The 26478-nt window shown below is 40.2% G+C and overlaps 3 pseudogenes; 1 reads left to right on the top strand and 2 right to left on the bottom strand.

The window, feature by feature from the left end:
• Positions 1–11824: 11824 nt before the first annotated feature.
• LOC145492606 (serpin B6 pseudogene) lies at positions 11825–13376 on the bottom strand (annotated as a pseudogene).
• Positions 13377–13388: 12 nt separating this feature from the next.
• LOC145493571 (leukocyte elastase inhibitor pseudogene) lies at positions 13389–16127 on the top strand (annotated as a pseudogene).
• A 2606-nt stretch (positions 16128–18733) lies between these two features.
• Positions 18734–22855, bottom strand: LOC145493059 (serpin B3 pseudogene; annotated as a pseudogene).
• Positions 22856–26478: the final 3623 nt, after the last annotated feature.

The raw sequence follows: 26478 nt of genomic DNA, 5'->3' as shown, positions 1-26478 counted from the left end.
TTTTGGATCTAGGCAATGGCTAAGTGTTTTCACAAAGTCCCTGACAACTGCAATTAAATATTTTTCAGTTAGTCAGGTCACTACTGCAAAATCACTTGGGGCGACCATCGATGACAAACTTGATTGCGGCAGCCACATCGTAAAACGAATATGGTACCTTGTCTCTCAAACGACCTCATATGAAACATATCAAACCCTGTTACAGCCACACCTTGACTATTGCAGCATTGTTGTGGAAACTGTGGCATAACGTTGCGGAATAAAATGCAAAAGCTACGAAATAGTGCAGCCCGTGTTTTGACCTACTAAAACTATGACGTAGATACTAGTCACCTGTTCGAACTTTTGGGGTGGAAAAATCTAGTTTGGTAACAACAAATTCAAAGAGCTACGAAGGTTCACAAGTCTCCGCACGGGCTGGCTGAGGCCTATCTAAATTCTAAATTTGAAAAGCGACAAACCGCTTATAACCTAAGGGGCCGTTCCATTAAAACGCACGAACTAGCAAAAAATAACAAGTTACAAAAATAGCTTTAGCAATACTGTCGCCATTCTTTGGAACAATCTTCGTTGTGAGAATTGGGCAATTGAAAAGTCTACTCAAAGAAGTACTGTAGGGCACGGCATTTCTGGAAAGCAGGTTTTTATTTAAGATTTTATATTATATTAGGTTTAGATAAGGTATTGCTTGTTAGAGCTGACGAATTTTAACGTGATCAAATAAAGATTACCCATCTGTCTCAGGGGCACCAAACGACCGTTTTCTCTCGAATGCTTTTAAACGCTGTTTTAGGCTATCTGGGGTACTTTTAAAGCTCTGTAGGTTAATTTTAGGTTGCGCTAAAAAGAATTTATCTGTTCGGTTATTCTAGGGGAACTTGAGTATTCTCGAATTTATTAGGGCTTTTTTTGCCCATTTCCCGAAAACCTTAGGTCTTAATTATCGCCTTTCCGAAAATGATAGCTGACCTTTTTTCGGTATTCAAAACGATATCTTTTAACAATCCGAAAACAACAGACATTAAATTTCTCATATCCCGAAAGTACGATGTGACAATTCTCTTAAGAAAATCTGAGGGGATTAAAAGCCTTCCGAACAGATAATTAGCTATAATTTACCGAAACGATCCGTTGGGTGCCCCTGCTGTCTATCTATCAGAAAAAAATAAATATGATATCGCGATAAGAAGTAACTTATTGTCCTTGCAAACAGTTCAATTTATGGGATACGTAACGGCTTGATAGAATTTGTGTTATTTTCTTGTCAGTCAATCTGTAAAACCATTAGGGTGCAGTAAAACTATCATTTTCACAGACGTTGTTTTAGTCTAATTTGTGTTTTGTTTGCGTAAAGGTACGTTTTAACGGCCGTCGATAAAACCCGGAACATGGAACATCCCGGGACATCCTGGAACATCGAATAATTATCATACTTACGCGAAAAATATGTAAAATTAAATTTTTAAAACTAAAATAAACAAAAATAAACAAAAATAAACTCTTATCAGCATGAAATATGAGATATTATTGGGGATAGGGGAGTCGGTAGCAGAGGGGTAGGGAGCGTTGGGTATTCATTCAACTGACCACAATGGGTACAGGCTCCTCTTCTTTCCCGCCAATTACGTCACGTCGCTTTTCAGCACTCTGTTTTTCAACAAAAACATGGACGATTCTGACGATGAATGCCAGGTAATTCACGGCGTCTCCTTTGGGTGTTTGTCTGTGCATCATACAGTTGCTTGTCCAGTCAATAGTCATAGTTTTGTCCCTATTGCATATTCATGTTGCTATTTATCATCGCCAGTTTTCGCGCCGCTCCGCTAGGAACGCCTGGCACTATGACCCACTAACTGCAGACTCGGCCTTTCCGGAAGCCCGAATAACAAGCAGGTTATTATTAATAAACTAGTGGTAATCAAAGATTTGTAGAGCAGCGCGCTCACGCGCGGTTTTCGCATGTCTGGTTTACTTTGGTGGTGTTCGAATGGCTCGATAGAAAACTAAGTTTGATCGAATGTCAGATAACGATCCACACGTGAAGTTGAACTAGCGATGAATAGATTATAGCCTGCGATTAAAGTATTTTTAATTAATTAAGTATTAACTCGTACTGGACAAACATTTTCCAGGAGATGCATTTGAACTGTTTGCGGCACTTAGAATTCAATTTCAGATCGCTAACACTTGTAACAAATATTTCTAGAGACAATAAAGTTTTGACCAGCGACCCCGCAAGACAGCGCGCGCGTCGCCAAATGTTTTTAAATTTTGTGTTTGTATTTGTTTACACTGTCATCAGAGGTCGAGCAGTCCGAACTAGTTTAGACAAGAAACTTGATGCCGAAGAGTTTCTATTTCTATCTCATCAAGAGAAATCGTGTATACGCATATCTTTATATTGACGTAATGAATTGAATAAAGAAATCACACTCGTGTACCCATACTTTTAGGTCTGATTAAGGAGTTCGAACGCCAGCACCTTTCTGTGAAAAACGAAATCTGGGAATAAAGGACAGACACGTAATTAACCTGACGGTGAACGACTGGAAGGAATTGATTTCTCTTCTTAGTTACTAGCCATCACTCACTGCAGTCACTTTCATTTTTCTTTCTTTTTTCCTTTTTTTATGTTTTTGTCGAGCTGATACCAGTTTATTTTTGTTTGATTTGATTTTTTGAAATTTAATTCTACATATTTTTTGCATAATTATGATAATTATTCGATGTTCCGGGATGTTCCGGAATGTTCCATGTTCAGGGTTTTATCGACGGCCCGTTTTAACAAAGTGTCCGAAAGATATTTGTACGAAATTTGACTGAAATAAGATGAAATGTGTCCGAAAGTTATAATAATAATAATTAAAATATTTAACCGGGAGCTCACTTAACTATAAGGTGCTCTTCAATGGGGCCCTGCAAATTAAAAATTAAACGTCCGAAATAAAATGTCTGAAATTTTAACGTCCGAACGTTTTTGTAATAAATGTATTTTGAAACGTTTTCTGTGGGACTGCTGACCGCCACAATTATTGTCTCAGCAGAGAAGCCACCTAGAAACCTAAAAGTATTAGGGCGAAAGTTGGTCGCCCAGGACCCTCGCTCATTAATAAATTCTTGAACAAAAATTCCTTGAGTAGGTGTTATCTTATAAGTCTTTCATTCTCTACTTAGCACCCCCAACTGGGTCACATGAGTATTTCGAGTAGCACTGGGGACAAGAATGCTGTCGATCTGTGTGCCATTCTCGTCCCCATAGCCCTTTTCGCTCCCCTTAGCCGGCGGGGCCTTGGCACGAGAATCGAAGGGCTCTGGGGACATAGGATTTTCGCATTAATTCGAATTTTTTTGATTGGCTGTTTGAAAACAAAGAAATCTTGAACGGAAGTCAGAATGTTCCAGCTGATTGCTGGCGCGAAAATATGGAACAGCTGTGACTAGCGGTGTTGAGCGGTGTTTAAAATGAAGGACATAGAGGATTTGGGCCATACATTGTTTAACTCACGGCTCAATACTTGTCGCTGTGGCAACAAAACGGTGTTTTTAGAAACCCCAGTTGATATTTTCGGCGAGGCCGAGCAGCAAAGAGCCGGAAATTTTAAAAGTGCTTGAATTTTTTTAAACTGGGTAAGATATTAAGTTTGGCAATGGTTTACCAACGAAACTTTGCGAACCATGTACAGAAAGGTGAAGAATATTAAAGAATTCCGTTCATTGTTGCTGGCATCACTTTCTTCGCAGGAATTGTCGATCGAAGGGTCTTGTGTGAAAAGAGTTTGTGGCTCGCAACAGGTTGGAGAATCACCTTCGTCGAGTGAGCACTCCACGAAGAGTGAGCCGCGGAAGTGTCGAAAGTGGTCGGATGTGTCTTTTCCTTGAGAAAGCTTGAGGGCGATCAACATCACAACAAAAATCCCCCTCACTTTAGACCTATTGCTTACAAAAATAACACGACTGCACTACAGTGCCTTCCACAATTTTAAGAATAAATGCGGGCTTAGGGCTGGTGTTTCAGAAAATATGTCTAAAATATACTACTGTATTGTACTTGAAGGAAAACGGTGTGTAAATGGTTTTGTTTCCTGGCAAATAATTGTTAGCATATTTTTTTTGCTTTGGCATCAATTGCAATGGAAGGAAACATGGGAAGGCCAATATGTGATTTCCACTTTTCTTTGCTGGCCCCAATCTCCAACCGGGAAGTGGAACTGATGATAATGATGATGAGTGGATAATGTTTCAGCTATGTACTGATGCAAAAAGTTAGGAAGTGTTCCTTTTGCAGTCAGGTATAATTAAATGATTTAGGTGAAATTAGGGTTTTAAAAACCAGGTCTCAGCAAGGCATCAATTTCAAAACAAATCTGTCACTGCATAAAACTATATACATTCAATTCTCAACTCTGACTTATGTGCAACTGAAAACAGACATTAAGATATTCTGTTTGTGTTTAACACCTGACAACTGATGACTGAGAGACTTGCAATCAACCCCTAAAAATGAAGAGACCTTTCTATCAACATTGAGGGTAGAAAAATATATCCGTTTCTTCTTCAATATTTGTCATTTCGGATCTTGTGTATTTAAGGCATCTGTCGGCAGACAACTCTAACCAGTGCTCGGATTCAACGTAAATGAGAGCAATTGCAATAGCGAAAATAATCTAATATTTGAACTCATGAATAGAACTCATGCAGTGACAAGAGCTGACGAAGTAACGTTAGCGTGTGGGCCGAGTGTCGGCAAAGTAGACATGCGTGTCGGTCGAAAGGCAACCGATCCCGGGGGGGGGGGGTACTGCCATATATGGGCTATATAGGTATGTGCCGCTGTGAAGGCTAAGGCTAGAGTAAGGGTTTTAGGGTCCCAGCGGCACATCCCCACCCAGAAATTCCCAAAGTACCCCCCCCCCGGGCAACCGATGTCGATCGAGTTTCGGTTGACATATCGACTGAGTATCTGCCGACATTTCTTGTTACCTGTATTGTTCGAGCCATGTACAAAGCTATAAGTAAACCGATATCGAATCCTAATGCCTAGAGGGACAGAAAAAACACATTGGCATTTCAGAACGTTAACAATTACATAGTAAACATAAGCGATAAGAACGAACGACGTCATGACAGCACCTCTCAATGTCCAATCAGACTCAATCTGGGACAAGCTATTTGTGTGACATTGTTTGTAATTGAATATTTATTATGTTAATCTTCTTCTGACAGTTTATTTCCTATCTTTTGAACTTAAAAATGGTGTCATGACGACTTCGAAACGTCGTTTGTTCTTATCCCTAATTTTTACTTGCTTGGTCATTACAAACCGTTTGCTTATAAGGATCTTTAAAAAAGGCTTGTACGTTAAAAAATAAACTTTCCGTTACAAAATGGACATTGATAGTTTAACACAAGGTTTCCATATAACGATGCGGCCCCGAAGTTCTACAGCATCTCCCATTAAGTTAGTTTTGCTTGCTTGTTTGGAGGGAGCTACTTTCGCGGTCTATTAATCTCAGCTAAAGATGAACTTGCGAAACAAAAGGAAACTTTTGGCCAATAAGAACACCGCTCACCTTCTTTCCGAAGCGCTTTTTGCCCAGTAAAATAAACCCGAGTACAGTGATGATACAAGACCCGATACTGGAGAGATAAAGCACTCTTTCTGCCACAACAAAGCCAACAGTGAAGAAGATATTCGATGCTGGAAGGAACGGAACAACAACTAAGGCGAGGCCCATGGTCAAGATCCCAAAACAAACAAACAAAAAATGTAAGCAAGTTATGGTGAAGGATTGTGCTTCAGGGAGACGGACTAACAACGTTTTTATTGAAACCCTAAAATGGCTGGGTAAGCTACAGTTACGCCAGTGTGATCCTGCGTTTCTGTTGCTGAGTAATTTGTATTGGTTTTTAAGCGAATATATGAAAGATCATATATTTGAGCTGCGGAGAAAGATAATGATTGATCATCGCAGTTATGCACACATCTTGTTGTGTGCATAGCTCCGATGATCAGTCATGATCAATCATGTCTTCATATCTTTCTCCGCAGTTCAAATATATGATCTTTCATATAGTCACTTGCATTCTTCATCATCTACGGGTATATTACGAACTCACAACGTGACTGACGTGACTGTAGTGACTGTAGTACATGGGAATAACCCAAGACAGATATTAAATACCTGCCATTCTACAACGAGATATGCTTCACCAGTTACGACAGCTCTCATATTGCGTCTCACATCTTCACAATCCAACAACTTCCTTAATTTTCCAACAAATGTCTCCGGGAGGTCATAAATTATTGGATACTTCGATTGCTTGATATCTTCAATTTCAACCTCGCTCAATGTCTCAGTATTCCGAACCATTAGACAGCTGACCTGCAAATCGTTTTGCTTCACGGTCTGATCTCGCATTTAAAGGTGAAACAACGAAAATAAACGATTCAGTTGATCCATGCCAGGAGTCAAAAACAAAGGGTAATAACTGAAAAATCAATGGCCTTCTAAAGCAGGTAAAAAATTAGTGTCTTTCTTCAAAACAACAATGTCCCTTATCGCCTCTTTCTGTTCAACACGGAGGGAAACATTCTCTAAATTGATACCACTCAAGGCTTGACACAAAGATTCCTGGAATCCTGGCTCGACGGCCGCCATTGACAATCCCATACTGAATGCAGAGACATTACGACTGCATACATGGCGACCGGAAGTCCTAGAATCTAGGACTGGAAAATGTCTCCAGAACCCTTCGATTCTCGTGCCAAGGCCCCGCCGGCTAAGAGGAGCGAAAAGGGCTATGGGGGACGAGAATGGTTTCACTGTTGCTATTGCCTGTTCCCAGACTTCCTTTTATGGCTGGGTGTCGGGGCTTAAGATCCCACATTGAAAGAGTGATGAATTAAAATAATTGAACTCTATAAGAGAGAGTTGTCAGAATTGCTAGTGTTCTCTCATTCCCTGGCACTGGAATGTCTATTATATAGAGAAAGCAGACTGAAAATAGGGCGAAATGTCTAAGTAACCTTTCAAAATAAGTTGCAAATACATATGATAGTTAGGGATTAAAAGATAGGGAACTTGGTCTGTTAACAAGGCAAATGGAAGGAATCGAAGAAATTAAAGGTGCATGCTTGACCTCATAGGATTGGGGAGGGGGGTGTATTGAAACTTTATAGTGTCGCTGACATTTAACACTGTTGAAATAGAAAAATAAATTACATTATAACTGAAAAAAAAAACACGAGATGTCCAGATTACTGAATTGCCCATAAAAATATCCTCTTGTTTATATTTAAGGGGTTGACGGCGTGCTTATGTACATGTTAAAGGAAGCGTTTACCATTATTAAGGGATTACGAAGGGAAAATTTAAGATAACAGTTTGAGTCACAAGCAAGAACAAGAATTTGAGTTAGTGTCGATCGGCAAGAAAGTTCCGCCCCGTTATGTGTGTGGGTCTTACAATGTGATACGATTAACAGCTCTCCATTACCCTCAAGTGTTTGTCAATGGTGAATTTGAAAAAATGGGCTTTTGTTAAATAGGTTCTCCCACGGGTAGAAAACTGACATTGCGCTTTTCTCTCTGTGTAATGCCTGCCAAAGAGAATAGGATATTTGAATTGAGTGCAACTTACCTAGAATTCATTATTTCCACGCAAACGATGACTCCTGTGGAATTCAGCGACGAAGAAACGACGACAATTCGTAAAAACACACGCCTTCAAAACAGCGTCTTTTTGAATAGATAATTGTTCCGTTCCTCAAACAAACGATATGGCGAGGAAGAAGACAAAATTTTGTTTATCATGGCCAAATAAAACGTTAGAAATATCCGGCCGATCGCGAAATATTGCTGTTTTACTTACAGGGAGAACGATTATGTCGCAGTCAAATTTTATTTTGCCGCTCAGCCAGCTTGTTTACCGGATGTGACGTCACTTTTTGTTGGATGATCCAAACACAAAAAAAGTGCCAGGCGTCGCAGAGTGTTCTCCCCCTGCCCCTGAGAACTACGCATGCTACAAGAACAATCAACGTAGGGATTTGCCTTCTCTACAAGATACTTACGTAAATGTTGATCCAGACTGTTTGTTTTGCCGTGACAAGAAAATAAATGACGGAAAGTTATTTGATACAGTCGAACCGCCCGTAAGCGACCACCCAAATGCCAAGCCTGGTCGCTTACGAGAACTCAGGCCATATTGGGTCAAACTTTTGCCTCATTAAGACTGATAGGGTACAGTGTATGTGCATTTTTTACTTTAAATTTTTAACAGTTGTTACTTATGGAAAGTAAATTTTGAGAAAAAATTCCTGTTATTCCCATTAAGAATTTCCGTCTCTTGTACAACCCAGGAATGCGATAATATTACAATACCTTATCATCCAATTTCCGCTCTATTATCTGTCAAGTGGTCGCTTACGGGAGGTTAAAAACAAAATAAGATTTCAAACTTGTAGCTGTGAAAGTAGTCGCGGTCAATTTCGAGAGGTGATCGCTTACAAGAGGTTCCAAATATAGTGATTTGACAGGGAAACTTGGTGTTTTGGAAAAGTGGTCGCTGAGGAGAGGTCGGTCACTTACAGGAAGTGGTCGCAACCGGAGCGTTTCGACTGTAGCTTAGAGCGGTTTTCAATATGGGAATCCTGGTTTACAATATTTGCTACATTACATGTAGCTCTGATGGAGTGCTGAATATTGATTATGAATTTTTCCTTGAATCGCATAGCCTTCTTTTTAAATAAAAGAGAACCCCATTTCATTTACGTCTTTGTGAATGTTGAAATATTAACGCCCGCTCGAGAAAAGCCATTCTAGTTGAATCAACTGTCAAGACTGTCAGCCAGCGAATAGAAATCCAGCTAGAATCAGAGAACTTTATTTCAACCTCGTGGTTGGCAAACCTTCATTTTCAAATTGTTCACCCAAGATTTCAACTATTTTAACGACATAATAATGTTATTTTCTGAACGTGCTGGTCTTTCAAGAGCTTTACTGTAATTCTATTTTTGTTTGTGTGACAAATCAAATAAAACAAAGTAAAAGAAAGAAATCAAAAACAAACGATAAAATAGTCAATATAATATATACTTTTATCGCACCGGCCGCGGCACTGAAAGTGAAAGAAATAGACAGCACGCATCGAAAGTGATATCTCAAGAAAACACTGACTGATATTCAACAACGTCGAGCAAAGGGTGGTATAAAGAAAGTTGTTTTGTTGTCCCTACAGTGCAATATCACGCAAAGCTACGCTTTCAAGAGTCACAATTCCGCGCTGAATACCTCGCCCAGGTAACCAATCAGGCGGGTGCGAGAATTCTCCGAGCTATGCGATTCTACATTGTAATTTCACCCTTTCGCGTCGTTTGTGTACGTTTTGAAATTAAAGAATATTTGACCGCAGACTCGGCTGCAATAACAGCTATTAGTGTTTAAAGCCCCGTCCACAGTACGCCGCAGGAAGTTCAGGGGCACCCAACGACCGTTTTCTCTCTAATGCTGTTAGATGCTGTTTTAGCCTATCTGGAGTACTTTTAAGGCTCTGTAGGTTAATTTTTGGTTGCACTAAAAAAATTTTATCTGTTCGGATATTCTAGGGGAACTTGAGTGTTCTCGAATTTATTAGGGCTTTTTTGTCCATTTCCCGAAAACCTTAGGTCTTATCGCCTTTCCGAAAATGATAGCTGACCTTTTTTCGGTACTCAAAACGACATTTTTAACAGTCCGAAAACAACAGACATAAAATTTCTCATGTCACGAAAGTTCGAGGTGCCAATTCTCTCAAGAAAATCAGAGGGGATTAAAAGCCTTCCGAACAGATAATTTACCGAAACGATCCGTTGGGTGCCCCTGGAAGTTGAAAACGGAGGTTTCACTCTGAAAATGCATGAAATGTTTTACCCACACACCACATCGGACGAATTCAGTTAAAAACGGAGGTTTCACCGGGGGCCTGTTCACAATCTATGTGGGAACGCATTAAATGTTTCCCGTCCACACCACGCCGAAGGAATTTGAGAACGCGACAAACACTGGTAAATCTTGGGCAAGGGAATATTATAATGATCGTAACGTCATCGTTTTCGAAAAGCTTCGTTTTCAAAACGTTTTCCGTCCACACTGTACTAAAACGCAAAGCCGGCGTTGCAAATTCCTCCTGTTTGAGGGGTGTTTACAAAAAGCTCCGTTTTCGTCAAGGATTAGTATAGAGGGAAGGCCTAACCGGAGAAATAACGCTCCGTTTTCGAATTCCTCCAGCGTAGTGTGGACGGAACCTAGCGAGTTTAATAAAGTAACCAACACCGAGTGGACTGATGTGATACCGAAATTAAATTAACTTGGTCACCCTGGCATAGCGAATAAATCGAAATAAATTTTTTATCCCTCAGATCAAGGGGAAAATCTGTTACCGGTTCACTCCTGTTTGACTCTAGATTATCGTCTAATCAAAAGCCTGTTGAGCCTGAGCTCAGAGTCATTCGCGAATGGGACGAGTAAAATGGGGGAGACAAGATATCACCCCAGTCCCCTCCATCTCGAGATCATCTCCGAAGTCTCTATACAACGTTTCGCTTCTGTCCACAAACTTGTGTCTACCAACTTGTGTTTATATACTGTATCCACTGCTCGTATTTACTGATTTTAAGTTATTCCTTGAGATCTTGTTTGTACAACTTTTTTTATTTTTATTTTTTTTTTGTTATGATGGCATAAATAGGTCCGCAATGCATGCAAAATAGACTACCTAATCCCGGGAGTCAAAGTAAATTTGTATATTCTGTTCAAAAGAAAAGACCATGAGTTCATGGCTAAAATTATGTACAACAATTAACACCATTGGAAACGTACTGGTGACAAGACTGCATTTGGCACAAACGTCAAAAGTCCTCCAAGTGCGTTTCGAAATCTTCTCACCATAACTCAGAAAGAGCTACGAGGTATAGTTTGGTGTAGGCTACATAATTTTTGTGGTCGCTGTGAATAAGGAAATGTAGCCTGATGCTCCCCTCACAGAAGTGAAGAGGATGAGTGAGTGCAAATAAGGAAAAATATGAATGACTGACTGACCGATTAAATCCAACTGGAAGTCATTGAGCAGTACTTTTGCGTGAGCTGCCTCTCGCTAATTGTATTTTACAATTTTTCTTCATCTCTTTTTTTCATTAATAGACATGATTTCGGTTTGAAACGCCCCCCCCCCCCCCCCTCCCCTCCACTTCCATCCTAAAACCTAGTGCCCAATTCTTGTGGAGATTCTATATTGGCTTCATACTTTTCTTTATTATCGTTATTTTTTTGTTGTTGTTTTTAGAACCACCCCTTCACAGAATTTCCAGTGACCTTCCTTAGGGTGAGTGGGTATGAATAATGGTTTTCTGGAAACACGCCATGATTAAGCAGGCTGAACTTGAGAAATTATAGCAATAAAGACTAGGGAGGAGGTACTCCCCTAAATGGGCTATATAAGTATGAGCAGCCCCAAAGGGCATAGTTTTTCAGCCATTGGTTTTGGTCAGAAATAGAGTATCAATTTCTGGTTATTTTGATCTCAAACAGGGTATGGTGTTTCCACTATAGCCTTGAATTGGAAGTGTTTTTTAGGAGATGCTACTTTTTCATCATTAATGATAAAACCATCACCAAAAGCCCTTCACAGTGCCTTATAACATCGGTCTGAACTAGAGAATTAATTAAGACAGGTCTGAAACAGGGTATTGATTTAAGGGTCAGGTCTTAATTTAAGGGTATTAAATGTTTTGTCAGGTCCATTTCATATTTTGGTTTTAAATAGGAAGTTGGCCACTCCCACCCACCCAACCCCTCAATGTTTTTTGGGAGTACCCCCAGGAACAAACTAAATGAAAAACACAGAATAATGATATCATAATCCAGTTGAAGCAATATTTATTAGGAATAAACTGCATACATTACTTTTTTTTTTATTACTATCCGCTTTAAGAGTTCCAAGTTCCACCTAGGCAGCAACATTTTAACTATGTTTAATTGTCTAAATTAAAAGTGCATGTTGTTTTACTAGTTTTATTCTGGTTTCACAAAGCGACCCATGAACAAAATTGCACTGGACTTCCTATGACAAATCATGAACAGAAATGGATGATCAGCACAGAACCTGGCATCGAACACTGGACTAACCGCTCGTGACATCATGACCACTGCTGTGGCCGCTGCTGCTTCTGTGCCCTTCTCGTTCACTTCGACAAATGCCTTGTGAACGACATGGGACACGTAGAGCCTCTCAGGACCTCGGATTATGCCTGAAAAATTAGCCTCAAACTCACTAAACATATCTGTTACTCCCATCTTAATTAGAATTTCCTTGAGTTGAAACTGCTGTGTCAGCTTAAATCTTGGCAGGGACACCTCTACCTTTTCTGGGTGTGACTGTGATACAGTCGCCAGAGCCTGTTGTAATCTTTCATGGGTGAGGCTTTCCTCCAACTTGGCCAATCCATAGGTGGCATGGGGCAGCAGGATGACCATGGAAAGGTCTTCTCCTTGGTAAGGCATCTCAAGAATCTGACAGGCAAGCTCCCCACCATCTTCAGCATGCTTGAACCTTTTCGTCAGGTGCATCATCTCTACTTCGGTCTTTTCACTTTCGGAGACGAAGAAATTCTGTTTGAAAGTCTCCTCTTTTTTGAACTGGTTTTGCCAAAATCCCTTGAAGTAGATTGCATTCACCAGGGACAGTCGAGTGCGGGTGTTGAATACTCCCGAGGGAATCATATCCTGAATTTTCTGTTTCGTTTTCTCTTCCACCCAAGCGTTCACATGTTTCCTAGCGTTTTCTGTATCGTCCTGGTAATCAACCATTCCTACTTCAGCACCATAGAAATTTTTCATCTCGTCCACGAAGTCTTCCAACAGGTTGTAGTCCATTTGAAGGAAAATTCGATTGGCAGTGAGGAGCTCGTTACTCGCGGTGTTTGCGGCTTGGAGAGCTTCAAGAAAATGTTTTTCTTCATCGTGGAGTGAGGGGATTTCTTTCCAATGTAGTGCCTTGGCCAGCTGCGTAGCTGTGTCTCCTCTGGCTCCCAAAGAGGTCATGGCTAGTGCTATGCTCAGACTGCCTGGCGAATAGAACAGGTTTTTGCCAGCGAAGTTTTGCTCATTTTTGAGAACCTTATGGAGATCCACCGTGAACTTGTTGCTTCCTTCGACCACAGCTTCCATTTTAGACATTCCCTCGTCTACAAAACCTTCAAAGTTCGTCAACACTGAAATGAAGCTTGCGAAAGAGGGAACGTGTTTATCACTTGTGCAAATTTCATGTAATTGGCTTCAGTTCAACCAATCAGAACTTCCCATTTTGTGTCACGCGTCACACACTCAACCGATCGACATCCGGCCCTTGAAAATGAAAATGTTCGTAAGCTTGTGCTTCCTCGTTTTCCTTTCATTTTCTAACAGTTTAGCGTCGTCAGACCAAAGTGAAAGTCAACAGGTGGGAGAGATAATAGAAACTGTCAACGATTTTGGTTTCGATCTGTTGAAAAGTTTCAACCACGAGGAGAAACTGAAAGATGACAATCTATTCTATTCTCCAACCAGTATTGTAGTCTCTTTGGCGATGGTGTTCTTGGGAAGTAGAGGAAACACAGCGCATGAATTAACGAAAACTTTGAAGTGGTTCTCTCATGAATTCGAAGACGTCCATTTGGCGTTGAAGTCGTTGCAGGAGGCCATACAAGAATCCGAGCACGATAACCTGGAGCTGAAGATCGCCAATCGAATTTGGGGACACGAGGACTTAGATGAGACAGCCGAGTTTCAGGAAAGTTGCCTTACATTCTACGACACACGCATAGCTAAAGTTGACTTTAAGGAGAATTATGAGCGAGCGAGAGAGGAGATCAATGGGTGGGTAGAAGAAAATACCGCAAGGAAAATTAAGGGTTTTCTCCCATCCGGAGCTGTCAATCAAGATACGAGACTGGCATTAATTAAGGCAATTTATTTCAAGAGAACATGGCTTCATACCTTTAAGGGCCCATTAACCGATTTTTTCGAGCCGTTGCTAAGGAAAATTTATTCTCATATAACCTCATCATTTTTAGTTAGTTCAGTTATTTCCTGTGTTTTAACTTCTTCATGATCAGTGACACTAGTGATGACGTCATCAGGCCACGCCCATGGTCATGTGACTAATACTGAAAAAACGCAAAGGCTCCCAGGCAAGTTACTTCATCGGGATTTTTTTCATTGATTTAATATTTTAATTTAAATCCTCATTACGCTATGCATAGATTTTGTTTCATTTTTAAAAGGTCAGATTTTGAGTGAATTTCAAAATATTAGAAAATTCGTAATTTTCTGAAGAAAGCATGATTTTGAAAAAGGAATGCATAGCTATCTTTCCAACGTTGGCTTTAATCGAAATCTGTCGAAAAAGGCTGGATTTAATGAAAAATCACGTTTCCTTTAGCATTTAAAGAAACCGGAAGTGCGCCCGATATATATTGGATGTTACCCCATCAGCGCGTGCGCAATTTACACTACCAGCACACTTTGGTAAGATCAAACAAAGCCTCACGGAGTTAGCTTTTCTCTTTCCATTGCTCTTGTTTCTATGTCTTTTTCTTATTTTGTCTTTCCTTGTACTTTTTTTTACTTTGCATTTTGTGAAACACAAAGAAAAACATCTAAAATGTGAGCGAATTTGCACGTTATCGAGTTGTTTTTATTTTCCGCGCTCAGGCTGACGTAAGTAACCGGAAGTGAAATTTCAACTCCTTAGCAACGCGCGCGAGCGCGCGTATAAATCGGTTAATGGGCCCTTGAAGTCATTCCTCACATTTGCATTGTGCATCCTTACTGCGCATAATTTATGGCGTCATTAGCGCACGCTTGTGCACGCGCATATTGAAAACATGACAGATTTGCCTTGATATTGTGCTCTGTCAGTTGAAAAATGGCTCTAGCTCACCAACGAGCATGGGCACCCCAATTTTTTTTCCAGTCGTTGTAGTCAACTAATCATAAGCTTTGCGTGAGAAAGGACTGATCTAATTTCTATTGCTGAAAATTGAATAAATAAGAAAAATAGCAAATACACTGTGGTCTTTTCTATTTTGCAGTCGGTAACCACGTCAAGAAATTTGGTTCAAATTTTTAATCACGGATTTAGCTTTCTGTCTGAATCAAACTTAAACGTTTATTTGTGGTCCGACACAATGTATCGACTGTAGTTTAATGCGTGTTCTTATGAGTCCGGGCTTACAAAGATGTTACAATTACTGGGAATGTGTTCTTATAATAAGCATTAAATAATGCCAAAATGGGGCATTTTCAATGCCTCATTGCTCCTTAATGAGCATGGGCACCCCCCTTTTTTATTTCAAAATTGAAGTTTTCATATGAAAAATATTTAGTGGACAAAGTTTGAACAAAAATCTATTGTCACTTTTATTTCAGAGGAATTACCTTAAGCCAGAAAAACTCATCATGTTCGACTTTATACCGGGAGTGATCATGAGAATGTTGTGGAAGTTGAGATGATGTCACGCACCTCAAGGCACAGACACTTTGTCGACAAAGAAAATAATTGTAAAGTTATTGAGCTTCCATACAGTGGGGAAGGCGTTGCTATGTTGATTGTCCTTCCCAATGAAATCCATGGAGTTTCTCACCTCGAGCAGGTAATAAGCACTGAGATCATGTCCCAATGGATTATGTCGCTCAAGAACACCACTGTAAAAGTATCCATTCCTAAATTTATCCTGAGTCAGCATTTGAACTGAAGGAGGTACTCAGTAAACTAGGCATAATTGACTTGTTTGAGCCTGGCATAGCAGACCTGTCTGGGATTAGTTCAGTTGAAAGCCTCTTTGTCTCTCGTGTCATACATAAGGCACACGTCGATGTGAACGAGAGAGGAACAGAAGCCACCGCAGCATCTGGGGTGGTTATGCAGAAGAGATCTTTAGACATGCCTCCAGAGTTCTATGCCAATCACCCCTTTTTGTTCATAATCTATCACAAGACCTCAAGCGCCATTTTATTTATGGGTCGTGTCAAGAAAACTGAGATGACTGAACAAGAAAATGACACTGCCAAAGTTAATTCCAATTCTGCAAATCAAAGTGATGAACTGTAAGTTTGGTCAACTAGTCTAAGCAAGTCTACATGTAAGTAACTTTCAATAGAAAAAAAAGAGTTTTTTTAACTACTTAAAAGGAAAGAATGAAAGATGCGAATGCAGCCATAACACTACTGGAGAAATGACCTGAAAAAATTTCAGGCTCTGAACGGGATTCGAACCCACGACCTTCGCGTTACCGGTGTAATGCTCTACCAACTGAGCTATCAAAGCCACATGAGAGCGGTTGTGTGTGAGTTCGGCCCTATATGTTCAGTGGACGTAATACTCGGCTCTAGCATATGAATTCCATGGTAATAGATGTCCAACAGCAGCAATTAAATGAAAGAATGAAAGATGCGAATGCAGCCATAACACTACTGGAAAAATGACCTGAAAAAATTTCAGGCTCTGAACGGGATTCGAACCCACGACCTTTGTGTTACCGATGCAATGCTCTACCAACTGAGCTATCAAAGCCACATGAGAGCGGTTGTGTGTTAGTTCGGCCCTATATGTTCAGTGGACGTAATACTCGGCTCAAGCATATGAATTCCATGGTAATAGATGTCCAACAGTAGCAATTAAATGTGTAAGGGCCAATTTCCAATTCCCTCGGTTTCAATAGGCAAGATTCACTCTAGTTCACTGACTTTAATTTGACTAACACTCCAATAAGACGCTCCTGTTTGCTTGAACATAATTCCATCAATCGTCCGCGTCTTTATCCGTCTTATCCGTCTTATCCGTCGTTACTTCGAGTGAATCGCATACACAACTACAACGTTTGCCGACGTTCGCCATTACATGCACACTCGAAAAGATCACGTGACTTAAACGCGGGAACAAAACGGCGGGAAAAATACATGAACAATACAGGGAACCCAGCAACAAAATGAAAGAATGAAAGATGCGAATGCAGCTATAACACCACAGGCAGCCCAAGCTCTCTCTATGAACCGCACAAGCAACACAATATGGCATCGAATTATAAGGGTTTATATGGGATTTTCTACAAGATATCCATGGAAGTAGTTAAAAGTGAAAATTCTCAATAAAAATGGCTTACCTTATTCCAGACGTGTTTTGTTTGCTCCTTGTGTGGTTATTTTACCGATTGAACTTGATTTAAGCGATTTTTTTGAATTCCGATTTTCCCTTTCAAAAAAGTCGCTTAAATCAAGCTTTCTGGGATAAGGTTGACGTTCAATAAGCCTGCTTGCTAGCACGACTTTTAGACTGGGGTTGATCCTTGTCAATGGGTAGATCCTTGTTTATCAGGCTTTCTTAATACAACTGCTTAAATAATAAGCATCTCATCAGAGATGTCTTTGAGAAAGAATTGACACCATGCATTCATACACATTGGTCTTTAAAATATTATGAGAAATATAAATAAATAATGCAATTTTGTTAAAATAATATTGTCCAATTCAATAGTTATTGTGAGCAGCTCCTGTATATTATCAGCATGTATAGGTAAACGCAACTTTTTGCAATGATGCCTCCCAAATCTGAGATTAAAAATGAGTATTGTTCAAATGGCTTCTCTTTGATCAATGTATCAATGATATAGCTTGTTTAGAACGTTAAGAAGAAGCAACCCCCCCCCCCCCCCATACACACACACACACACACACTGAAGGAGTGGTTGGACTATCCTACATGCCATTATATTAAAGAAGATTTTTGACGATAAATACGTAACAACTGTGCAACAACATTGTCAGTTTAAGCTGAAATAAATTAATTAGCCGTAAAGTTGAGTTACTGTTTCTGCCTTGTTGATCCGAAAGAGGCTTTGTTTTGTAACAGGAATTACTTATGGGGATCAAATGCCAAACATAGAAGAGAAAATTAGAGATTAGAAACAAGTAAATTGACACTGTACGTGATTTGGTAAAAATATGACTAATTTTAAACCACTTTAATGGTCTGCAAATTATTGGGACACTTTGTCACCCCAAACAATGAAATGCGGAGTTGTGTCACTCTCCAGGGAAGGGTGGGAAGGCAGGGGTGAAGTGAAAGAAACTTTTATTATTTTCTTATCCTCACAGAAACGTTTTACTGTACTTGTGTTTTTTTAAAAAAAGATTGATATTTGTGTGTACATTAGAGTGTGTGGTATGCCAATTCTAACTAACCAGAAATTTATTTTAAGTTTACCATATCCCTATGGTTACATTCCAAGGAGACAGTATGCTAAATAAATAAATCATTTACATAGGACTTTTATGCATTAGCCAGTGCAATGCAACGTTTTAGTAAATGAACCAATAACGACAAAGAATACAAACATTGTTCTATAACAAGATTTGACTTCCACAAAGAGGATTGGAATGTTGTGGATCACTCAGGACCTCAGTATCTTTATTGGCAATATTTTAATATTGCAAAAAAGGATTTCTTTCATTATTTTTGTCCCAAACTCGTGGCCATGATTTTTCTTGTTTACAACCATCCTGGAGCATATTTATGAAGAAGACTGACATGAAATTATGAGGAGAAAGATCTCTACAAGGAATATGACTGAATTTGTCCTACATGTTTTCATCTCCACAGTTATAATTAACAAAATTTAAAGTAGATTTGGTGGATGGAGAATTATTGATACAATACAATACAATACAATAAGGTTTATTAGCTTCCACAAGAGGATCTTCACACCAGTAATCTAGAGAGTATGTTTATGCATAATTTAACAACAGCATCAAAAATATTTCCATTAAAAATTACAGTTGGTTTGAATGAAAATGACTAATATCACTACAATATTTATGAAAAAGGTATGGTATTTAAAGTAAATTAACTCCAAAAACATATAGACAATTTACCTGAAAATAATTTCTTTCCTCATAATAAACTGTACAACTGCATAATTTAGTTGCATCGTAAATGCATATATAAATGGCTGGTAAAACATACTTTAAATTCTGTTTCAAAAATTAAGTACCACTGACATGGATTCTGGAAAATTACCATCCAGTTCTTGAGGTCATATGAAGAGATGCACATACACTTTCTCATACCATTCATGCTTAAAAATCATACATCCTGTCCAGTGTCATGCATTGTGGGGGCGGGGGGGGGGGGGGGGGTTGGGGAGTGAGGGGTTTATTCATCAGAAATGGGAGGTGGGGGTGCTTATCGGAAGTTTTCAAAAGAACCCCTAATGGGTACCAATATCCTGTTTTGTGGGTGTGGCTTGAATTTTTTTTCATCCCCAAGAGGTGCCAATTCTAAAACAGCACATTATCTCCTGTCATATTTTTGGGGGCTTTATACCCTAAAAGGTACCACAAAAGCTCACCTTGTGGACCTCTTGAAGCTGAACACCATAAGGGGTACTAAAACTACCTTTATAACCCGTAATTAGATAGAAGGCTATTCCACAAATATGCCCCACTGTGGCAGCATCTTTGTTTAAAAAAAATGGTACAGGGTTTGGGGAGAGCTAATTTGTTTTCAATATTTGTTAAAATAAGGGTTAAAATAGACCTTTTAGGTATTCTGGATTTTTCAATTTTTTCTTTTTCCTTCTCATAATAGAGATTACTCCATCCTAGTTTACTGCAGAGGGTGGTAGTGGTAATCAGACAGACCCTAAATAAGGTCCTGCAGCAATCTTGGTACCCAAAAAAGGTGCACCAAAATGTTTCTACCCTAAAACATCCTCATATCCTAAATTTTGTAGCTCAGCATCACCAATATACCTGACACATCCAATAGTTTGAAAGGCCTTTTAAATAACTAAATGACGAAATTTTTGTACCCTGATCTATACTTCGACTGTTTAAATCTACCCCTTTTTAGAATAAATCTACTGGCGTTCTATCACAAATGCTGTTCTCTGATTGGCTACACTACTCACTATCTATTCTGTGATACATAGTGAGTAGCGTAGCAGTGTTCAGTTTTAAACAAAATGACGGCCGCTTCTTTGCATTTTCAAGGTGTCTGTGAAGGGGATTTAGATAAAGTCATGAACGACTAGTAGATTTATCCTAAAACAATTTGATTATTCACTCTCGATTTCTATGCATGATAGAAATCTGGGGCTCATATTCTAATTGCTTAATATATGTACCTCCCAGCCTGAAAAAGGATCACTTTGGGTGCATGGAGTCTCCCCCTATAGTGCATTATGGTGAGTATACACCCCTGCTTGACATGCACCTACAAAGCTTGTAAATGGGAAGTATCCTCAACCCCTACCTAGCACCCCCTACAATGATGTTGTCTCTAGCTGGTTATAATGATTCTATAGTTTCACTACCCAACCCATGAACAAAATAGCACTGGACTTCTTAAGACAAATCATGAACAGAAATGGATGATCAGCACAAAAAATTGGATTTCTCGCAACGCCTGTTGGAGCCATCATGACCACTGTCGTGGCTGCCGCAGATTCTGTGCCCTTCTCATTCACTTCTACAAATGCCTTGTGGATGACATGGGACACATGGAGCTTCTCAGGACCTGGTGTCATGCCAGAGAAATCAGCCTTCAACTCATCAAACATGTCTGTCACTCCTATGTTTGCAAGAACATCACTGAGTGCAAACTGCTGAGTCAGCTTGAGTCTTGGAAGGGACACATCTACCTTTTGTGGGTGTGACTGTTATACAGATGCAAAAGCCTGTTGTAATCTTTCATGGGTGAGGCTTTCCTCCAACTTGGCCAGTCCATGGGTATCATGAGGCAGCAGGATGACCATGGAAAGATCTTCTCCTTGGTAAGGCATCTCGAGAATCTGACAAGCTAGGACCGTGCTATCGTCAACGTGCCTGAAATCTTTCATAAGGTGCATCATCTGTACATCAGTCTTCTCACTTTCTGAGACGACGAAATGCTGTTTGAAAGTCGCCTGTTGATCGAACTGGTTTTGCCAAAATCCCTTGAAGTAGATTGCATTCACCAAGGTTAGCCGAGTGTGTGCGTTGAATACTTTCTCAGCAATCATATTCTTAATTTTCTGCTTCGTTTTCTCCTCGACCCAGTCGTTCACTTCTTTCTTAGCACTATCTGGATCTGTCTGGTAATCAACCAAGGCTATTTCAGAGTGGAAAAATGTTTTCGTCCCCTCAACAAACTCTTGTACCAGGCTAAAATTCTTTTGCAAGAAAAGTCGATTTGCAGTTAGCAGTTCGCTGCTAGCAGTGTTGATTTCTAGGAGGGCATCGAGAAAGTCTTGTTCTTCGCTTCGAAGTTGATACTTAGACATTCCTTCCCAGTGTAGTGCCTTGGCCATCTGCACAGCTGTGTTTCCTCTTGCCCCCATGGAAGTCATCCCAAGTGCAGTGCTCAAACTGCTCGGCGAATAAAACAGGTTTTGGTCTTTAAACTCTTCGTCGTTTCTGAGAATTTTGTGGAGATCCGCGATGAATCGATTGTTTGCTTCGATAACAGCCTTCATTTTGCATCTAAGACCTACCACGTCTTTTCACAATTTCATTGATACAAACACAGTGTAAAACGGGCCATTGCATGACAAACTATAACTGGCGATCACGCGAGGGAAAGGGACTTGTTGCGTCACGCCATTCTCGATCCCATAGCCCTTTTCGCTCCTCTTAGCCGGCAGGGCCTTGGCACGAGAATCGAAGGGCTCTGAGGACATAGGATTTTCGCATTTTTTTTGATTGGCTGTTTGAAAACAAAGAAATCTTGAACGGAAGTCAGAATGTTCCAGCCGATTGCTGACGCGAAAATATGGAACAGCTGTGACTAGCGGGGTTGAGCGGTGTTTAAAATGAAGGACATAGAGGATTTGGCCCATATATTGTTTAACTCACGGCTCAACACTTGTCGCTGTGGCAACAAAACGGTGTTTTTAGAAACCCCAGTTGATATTTTCGGCGAGGCCGAGCAGCAAAGAGCCGGAAATTTTAAAAGTGCTTGAATTTTTTTAAACTGGGTAAGATATTAAGTTTGGCAATGGTTTAACAACGAAGCTTTGCGAACCATGTACAGAAAGGTGAAGAATATTAAAGAATTCCGTTCATTGTTGCTGGCATCACTTTCTTCGCAGGAATTGTCGATCGTAAGGTCTTGTGTGAAAAGAGTTTGTGGCTCGCAACAGGTTGGAGAATCACCTTCGTCGAGTGAGCACTCCACAAAGAGTGAACCGCGCAAGTGTCGAAAGTGGTCGGATGTGTCTTTTCCTTGAGGCAGCTTGAGGGCGATCAACATCACAACAAAAATCCCCCTCACTTTAGACCTATTGCTTCCAAAAATAACACGACTGCACTACAGCGCCTTCCACAATCTTATGAATAAATGTGGGCTTAGGGCTGGTGTTTCAGAAAATATGTCTAAAATATATTACTGTATTGTACTTGAAGGAAAACGGTGTGTAAATGGTTTTGTTTCCTGGCGAGTAATTGTTAGCATATTTTTTTTGCTTTGGCATCAATGGAAGGAACCATGGGAAGGCCAATAAGTGATTTCCACTTTTCTTTGCTGGCCCCAATCTCCAAACGGGGAAGTGGAACTGATGATGATGATGATGATGAGTGGATAATGTTTCAGCTATGTACTGATCCAAAAAGTTAGGAAGTATTCCTTTTGCAGTCAGGTATAATTAAATGATTTAGGTGAAATTAGGGTTTTAAAACCCAGGTCTCAGCAAGGCATCAATTTCAAAACAAATCTGTCACTGCATAAAACTATACACATTCAATTCTCAACTCTGATATATGTGCAACTGAAAAAAGAAATTAAGATATTCTGTTTGTGTTTAACACCTGACAACTGATCACTGAGAGACTTGCAATCAACTCCTAAAAATGAAGACACCCTTCTACCAACATTGAGGGTAGAAAAATATATCCATTTCTTCAAGTCTCATATAAAAAATTTGGAGGAATTTGAGTTTTACTAAATAAATGACCTGATTGTTTCATTTCATGAGTACTTAAAAAATTAGTAACTGAGGAAATGTAAACACTAATAGTCTTATGGATAAAGTTTAAAAGTTCACAGTGGATTAGAAAATATACAATGTGTTCATCACTTACAAAATAGGGGCTAGGCAATGAAATTTTCACTTTTCAAGAACAAGTAGTCAACCTATAATTTCTCCTTACTGTAGTAGTAGTTTCGAGTAGACAGGCCAAGTTAAGAAAATCATTTTGAGGTCACATTTTCTAATTATGTTGTCACTATACAATGTCCACAATAAGAGTATGTAAATTGGAGTAAATCACTGTAGGGGGCGTCCTCTCTCTCATAACTTGTAGCTGTGCTATGTACAGAAGAAGCAGCACTTTGATTTTGTCATCACCAGTGTGTGGACTTTCACTTGACTGCTAACTGTTGGCTTTTTTATGGTTATGAATATCGGCAAATTCTCCCCTCACATTTTCACTGCAATGATTTCTGGATCCTGACCATTCCAAGGGAACTTTTTATAACATGTATAACATAATAACAGCAATAATATGTATGACATTTTGTTTGCTCAGTCACAGTTGCAGTTAGTGCAACTACAGGCACCATTGCAAATATGGCACCTAGCACACCTACTTGGCCATATACAGGCCAAAAACTCTTCCTGTAAATACAGTCAGAAGCATATCCCCTAGGTGACATGCTTCTGATACAATGTATGCAAATGTTTACTGATTTAACAATGATTATAATTAGTTTGTGATCAGTGATAGCATACAAGTAGCTCAGCCAATTGAATTTCCACATTTTCCATTAGTATATACTAGTATATCAAATTGTCACAGACTAATTTTACAGTTTGAAAGCCACTCATACAAGATTGGGATTGTCTGAGTGCATCAATAAAATAGAAATGATGATCACACAAACAATGCCACTATTCACTCTAACAATTTGCAACCTAATCAGAGAATTCCACCCTCAATTAGAGAAGGTGAGGCAAGACTAAATAAAGAAGCTCAATTACATTTCTTGTGCACAAAAAGCCATCTACAAGAAGACATGTTGACTATTTCAAAAAAGGTACAAAATTTTATTTGTCTTATTCTTTGGCCCCAAAGCAATTCGTTCGCTTACAAAGCTAAGCCTTATATCATACTGTAGTACATGGGAATAACCCAAGACAGATATTAAATACTTGCCATTCTACAACGAGATATGCTTCACCAGTTACGACAGCTCTCAAATTGCGTCTCACATCTTCACAATCCAATAACTTCCTTAATTTTCCAACAAATGCCTCCGGGAGGTCATAAATTATTGGATACTTCGATTGCTTGATATCTTCAATTTCAACCTCGCTCAATGTCTCAGTATTCCGAACCATTAGACAGCTGACCTGCAAATCGTTTTGCTTCACGGTTTGATGTCGCGTTTAAAGGTGAAACAACGAAAATAAACGATTCAGTTGATCCATGCCAGGAGTCAAAAACAAAGGGTAATAACTGAAAAATCAATGACTTGCCAAAGCAGGTAAAAAATTAGTGTCTTTCTTCAAAACAGCAATATCCCTTATCGCCTCTTTCTGTTCAACAAGGAGGGAAACATTCTCTTAATTGATACCACTTAAGGCTCGACGTCCGCCATTGACAATCCCGTACAGTTTTTTTTGTATTTAAGGCGATACGATGGACGCAGTGCAATGTCCACCAACCTTAGAGACATACATGAAAGGACAAAAAAAGGTACCGCCAAGGAGGGGGAGCACCATCGTACGAGGCCGGCTCGCCACCTTCGCCGGGGAGTCGAACCCCGCCCCACCATAAAAGATAGGAAAGACAATAGACACGATTTCAAACAGTGACCCAGCACAACCAATAGAGGCGAGCAGGACTGGAGCGAGAGACGTAAATTCCATGCAATAAAAGCGAAAAAACGAAAGACCAGTTAAAACACTAGCTCAGTACATCCAATAAAGGCGACCAGGACTAAAGAAAGAGACCAAAGACTTCAATACATGCAATAAAAGCGAAAAAACCCGAAAAAGCAGTTAAAAACGCTAATCCAGTGCATCCAATTAAGGCGACCAGAACTAGGGAAAACGGACAAAAAAAATCCTAGATAAAAACAGGTACTCAAAAACTTAATTTAAAAGAACCGCCGGAGACACGGCCAACGACGCCATTAGCACCCCATCGACGATGGAAATAGCGACGACGACGCTGGAAAAGGAAACGCTTGAAAAACAGAGGCAAGTAAAAATTTGCCCTGGACTTGAGGCAAGCCAGGAGCCTAAGAGCACCGGGTGGTACCGAGCGAAAGCGATGGTCGTGCCGCTGGCACCAGACCAAAAACTTACAGAGATTCGGTAGGTAGGGGAAGACACGAGGAACGCAAAGAAGCTTGTCGCTGCTAAAACCAAAGAGCATGTGGCGCACAGTTATGGAGGGAGCCAAGGGGGAAGCCCGAAAAAGCATAGATTGAACAGTCAATGCCACTCTGGATGAGAGGACACGAAAAGAAGAGATATTCAGCGGACTCCATGTGAAAACCACAAAAACAATTGGTAGGCAGGTTATAACCAAAGGAGGATAGCCGTTCAGCGGTGTACAAGACCCCATGAGCCACTTTCCAATTCAGATCAATGACTTGCCTGTCCAAGGGCAAGAAAAACAGAGACTTCCAGGTTGAAGGCCAGTCGAGGTCACCAAAGGATGGTCTGAATTTGGGAACACAATGAGGCCTACAAGGATGAATGAGGAGACTCAACTGGTAACACAATTTGCAAGAAAAGGAAGATGCCGGAAGATCTACATTTTCGACCAAAGAGCGTACAACCAAGCCATTTGGAGAGGCTGAGCCATTCAGGGCTTTCCACGCATTCAGCACGGCAGCATAAAAGGGAGGAAGCCCGGCGGGAGAGAAAGCCAAAGGCGCCGAAAAGACACCCATGGGATCTATACCAAAACGATCAAAAAACCAGAAGTTCATTAGAGAGACCCACCTGTTCGGGGAACACAAATAACGGCGGATCCATTGCACCAAAAGAGCATTAACTTTAAGAGCAATAGAGACCATATTAAAGCCACCCTTGGAACGGTCATGGATCTCTACATTGCGAGCCACAAGGTCACGCTTCCCACTCCAAAAGAATTTGAAGATGATTGAGTTGAGCTCAGCAAGGACCCAGGGCGGCATGTGCACCAGTGAGGCGACATACCAGATCCTTGACAGAACGGGGGCATTAATAACAAGAGCCTTGCCGCTATATGACAGAGACCGTGAACGCCATGAGGAAAGGCAGTTCTCAACGGCCTCAATTCGAGGGCGCCAGTTAGCAGTGTCTACATCATTATTCCCAATGAAAACACTCAGGACTTTTAACTTGGAGGAAGACCATTCGATTGGCACCGGTGCATCCACACGATCACGCCAAGCACCAAGCCAAAGACCCTTGCACTTCTCCATATTTAAT

Source organism: Orbicella franksi, chromosome 7 (genome assembly GCF_964199315.1).
Source record: "Orbicella franksi chromosome 7, jaOrbFran1.1, whole genome shotgun sequence".
NCBI lineage: Eukaryota > Metazoa > Cnidaria > Anthozoa > Scleractinia > Merulinidae > Orbicella > Orbicella franksi.
This window is presented reverse-complemented; position numbering and strand designations above follow the sequence as displayed.